This window comes from Manacus vitellinus, unplaced genomic scaffold, assembly GCF_001715985.3.
Source record: "Manacus vitellinus isolate BGI_N305 unplaced genomic scaffold, ASM171598v3 scaffold_73_pilon, whole genome shotgun sequence".
Classification (NCBI taxonomy): domain Eukaryota; kingdom Metazoa; phylum Chordata; class Aves; order Passeriformes; family Pipridae; genus Manacus; species Manacus vitellinus.
The window spans coordinates 1,972,826-1,977,608 of NW_021940773.1; the positions used below are offsets into that span (position 1 = coordinate 1,972,826).

General features: G+C 40.3%; 1 non-coding gene across 1 annotated transcript; it reads left to right on the plus strand.

Moving 5' to 3' along the window:
- Positions 1-4,244: 4,244 nt before the first annotated feature.
- TRNAN-GUU lies at positions 4,245-4,318 on the plus strand. Its single transcript has one exon. It is a non-coding gene; the product is annotated as a tRNA-Asn (tRNA).
- Positions 4,319-4,783: the final 465 nt, after the last annotated feature.

Consider the following 4,783-nt stretch of genomic DNA (forward strand, 5'->3'; position numbering starts at 1 on the left):
ACAAATAAACAAAATCTCTCTTGAAGCATTTTCAGCCCTTGTCACAGCCTTGCCTTTTCCTCTTTCTAAGCTGTTGGACCCACACAAATTGATGAAAACTTCATGCTGACCTGGCTGCCCAATAGCCCTCTGAGGCTGCTGTTCCTGCAGCAGGGGCCTGTCCCTGCCTTCACCTGCAAGTGGACTCATCTCTATCTTTAGGTATTGCCCACACCTTACTATTCTTCCTGGGCATTCTCTGCACTCACAGCTGGGAAAAATTTTTAATTGCCCTAGTAAGGTGACCTGACGGCTTTGCATTGGCAAAGAGCTGGGGTGAAGCAAGAGAAATGCAGCTACCTACAGAACACCAACCTATATGTATGTTGAAAACAAAGAGTTTGCAGAACCAGAGAATATGCTGAGTTACAAGGGATTCATGAGAATCATTGAGTCCAACTCTTGGCTCTGCACAAGACTTTTATATCGGAAGAGTCTGAAAAAATTATAAAAATATTCTTCCCTACCTTCTCTCCAGAGATTTGTCACAAGCACTTTTGTGGAGCAGAAGTACCACTAATTAAGAAGCATGAGACTGGCGGTAATTGGCTATTCTCAAGAGCCTCTCAGAAAGGGTTAAAAACATTTCACATGTGTTTGCATTATATTTGTTTATTCAGGCAAATGAAATAGTCATTAGTTTTGTTCTTCTGTACTGTCATAAAGAAAAATCCATAGCTTTCCTTGCTATAGGTTATAACACATTATGAACTTCCACCAAGAAACCCCACAGTTGGAACAATTTTCCAATAAGAAACAAGAAAGTTTACAGACCACCACCAGAAGTTTCTCAAACAGCTTTTTTTTTTTCAAAAAAATACAAATAATTACACTGTGACATAACATTTTTTTTAAACAGATCGTTGCCATTTTTAAAGACCTTGTGCTTGTTACACTTCGAACATATAAGCATGCAAGGTTATATATGCTTTCCCTAAAATTCTTCTATGACTTAAACACCAAAAAAGAATGAAAAAGGAGATACCAAGTGAAACAGAAGTGTAGGCTATAAAATTGTAACAGTAGGTTGGATGTATATATCCATCAATCTATACTAAATGGTGAAACTGTCAGAGGAGAAGAGTTTATATCAAAGGTCATGCTTTATTTCTGTTCTTAGCTTTTTTCCCTCATGCTTTCAATAAACTGCTTTGCTTTAGCAAAAAAAAAAAAAAGGGCTGTTAATGTAACAGCCATATGTTATGCTGTTAAAGAGGTTAGCCCAGCTTTTGCAGATGCTTGAGTTCAGCTACAGCTTGCTTGCATCTGGTCTTTGTCTAGATTTATTAATAGCATGGCAAGAAATCTAAATATGCAGCAGTGTCACAGAGATCATGCAGTATACATTCACTCCAAGCTAAAGCACAATATTCAGTTTAAACACTTTAATGGGCTTCTTTAAAACAAAACTGGACAACAGACCAAAAAATATGTTGGAGAACAATCCTGCTTTGAAAGACTGATGAATTAGATGATCTAACCAGTATTTTCTAGTTATATTTTCCATGGTCCATTTCATTCTCTGCTATCTCATTGTTCCAGTTTAGCGTCCAGGCTCTACTCACAGACTGAGATACTCAACAACCCAGACATTGGATGTGCTGTTCCCAGTGGTTCAAAAAGCCAGTGGGGGAACATCTAGCATCCCTGTCTCTGCCCTTCCAACCCTGCACCTGCAAGGCTCAGGCAATGCTGAGCTGCAGGGTGTGCAAAAGCAACACAAACAGGTGCTGCTGAAACAGGAAGCTTTCCAAGCCCTTTTTCCTTTTCCCTCCAGAGCTTATGAGGATGGGAAGTGACATTTAATTTCCCACCCCTTAGGACATTTTCTGCAGTGACAGATGAATGAGGGTTGGCAATGCAGCCCAATGGCTACAGGGATGTCTCAGCCCCAGTTCCTTGATGGTGCTCACACTCCTTCCTTACACTGACTCCTACCGAGGAGACACTCTCTCCTTGTTCCTCCAAAGATCAGCTGTCCCACAGTTAAAAACATTCTTTGTGGACCACAACAAACACTCTGTGAGGCCAGCAGGCTGCACTTTGAGATCCCATGTCATGTTCAAAGCTCTGTTCCACACACAGAATAGTTACTTAATAGCTACACTCCCATAGCCTGATGAAAAGCAGCCCATTTCCAAGCTTGAAAGAAACAGAGGTGACATATGCAAAGGCTCATATTTTTCTTTTCATCATGTTTGGTGCTTCAGCCAAGATGCCTGGAAAGTACTTAAACCACAAGTAAAAGGAAAGAGGTGAGAGTTTTCAGGATCAGGAACAGAAATACTACCAGGCAAGTACCGCTCCAGCAGGGAACTGGATTGCATGGTAGAGAGATCCAGTGGCCACCAGGTAATCCTTCCAGATCTAGTACTGTTATTACCAAGATCATATATGGGAATCTGTGCTGCAGCACCCAACCCCTGACATCTTTTCTGTGGCTGGATGAGAACTTTATTAAAAATGTTGCCCCAGCAATTTCCACAACTACATGTACAAACTCTTCATGAGAATTAAGAAATAAAGTAGAATATTTTAAGGTCTCCTAGGTCATTTGTTACAATGCCATCATGGAAAAGACATGAAAAAGCAACTCAACTCAGACAGTGCCAGATATCACATTACTGGTTTTCTCCATGTGCATAATACATAGTTCTTTTATATAGGTAAAAATAAAGATTAAATGGTCTGGATTTCAAATTACCTGAATTCAAGATGAGAGAAAAGGTCATTATTTTCCTAAGTTCTATGGGGCATTGGGGGGGATTCTTTTATGAGAGAAGGAAGTAGCACAGCCTTCCTTCCAGTTGCAGGGCAGGACTGGAGTGGAGTGTGGAGTGGAGGAGCAATGGTGCAGGGTCAAATAGCAGAGGAAATGAAGTACCAAAAAACCAGGTGAGTTGGCATGCAATCTAGTTTTCTTCTGTGAAGCACCTAGAACAGTTTCACACCAATATCCTGTGTTCATCCTGATATATTTACTCTACATGTTGTTTTCAAAGGAGTTTCAGTTGGAAAATACCACAGAAATCATCAAAAGTCAGCCAAATGCTCCTCTCTGCTTTTCCCCTCTAGTTCCCCGTGTTAACAGTTACCCTATTTTCATTCTTGATCATTGCCTCAGAATTGATAGAACCATAATAGGTACAAATATAATAAATTGACACTGTCAGCTGTCAGTCAAGAGTATCAGTCTGGAATTAGGATCACAGAACACTGAAACCAAATGGGAGTTGTTCTTAGGTTCAGATGAACACAATGACATAACAAGTGACAAGCCAAACTGATGGAAAGGAGAACGGTTTGTCTGACATTAAAGATTTGCCGTGGTTCTAGAAGAATTTAATCCTCTCTGTTTACAGAGGTCTATGTTCTGCCGTTTGATCTTCCAACAATGAAAGCAAACTGTGGCTGCATATTTTCTTTTAAATGCAGAGATCATTAAAGTAAGCAATTTTAGGTAAAACAAATGCAAACTTCAACAAAACACGAAAGAAAGGTGGTTTCCCCCCCAAAAAACTGTATTCTAAAATTTTATTAATGTAAGTTAAGTAAAAATGCAATCCTGGAAATATATATTTAAGTAAAACATGCAAGAAAAATGTTCATGCTTCATCGTCTTGAGAACTTACATAAAAACAAAGATGGCATCTTGATGTGAAGCTCTCACATGCCTTGCTAAGAAAAGAGAAGATGGCAAGCCAAAGACATGTTGAAGGATGGGAATGATGGCAAAGCCATCTCCATAGCTAAAGTCCCTTTCTCTACTCCTTTGTTTTGTAAGTAGGAGACAGATTGGTCCCTACTTCAAGTGCTATAATCCCCTAAAAGAGGAAAAAGTTTGGCATACCAAAAAGCTCAGATAAACCAGACCCAGAATTCTTCCAGTGTAAAGGTTGCAATTCACAGGCAATGGGCAGTATATCTGGAGCCACTACAAGCAGCAAGACAGTAGTGAAAGAAGAGGACACATGCATGCAGCAATTGCCAAAAATATGTTATTGTACATCTGTCTGAGAGGTGAGGTGGTACAGAACCACGGAAATTCTGTAAATTAAACCTGAAGTTATTTTTCAATAATAGTACTCTCTTAAGTTGCCAATAAAAAAATAGCATAGATCTAAATAAAATAAACATATTGTGGTAGTTTGGCCTAGGCCTTCCTTGGTGACCAGTTTGTAACCAAGGAAGGGTCCAGATTGCGGGTCTCTGCGACGCAATTGGTTAGCGCGTTCGGCTGTTAAGCGAAAGGTTGGTGGTTCGAGCCCACCCAGGGACAGTGCCATTTCATCAGGATCAAACACCTGCTCTGGTGTGAAATCCCAACTAATGGGAGGTGTCACACGCCCTACCAATTTACCAAAGTTGGCCCAGATTCCTTGCCATCCAGAGACTGGTTTTCTCAAGGCTCTTCCCAAAGTTCCAGCAAATCCCTTTGAGTTTCGGCCTTTCCTGCAACAAGGAAAGCAGTACCGCACCACCTTTCCAATGTTAAACACCACTTCCATGGCTTTTAGGAATAGTAGAACCGTTGCCAAACAATTTAGGTAAGGATTGGGGCCAATTTGGATCCTAGGGACCTCAGTCACTAGGCCTCTGATGTCAGAATTAAGGAAAGGCAGATATTAGTAGATGCCTTCTGGGTTAGTTCTCACTTACTACCCAGAAACATATATGAAAATGGCCAAAATAACCAAGAAAATGAATAAAAAGGCCATGTTTATATATTTTTCTTCCTTTGTTC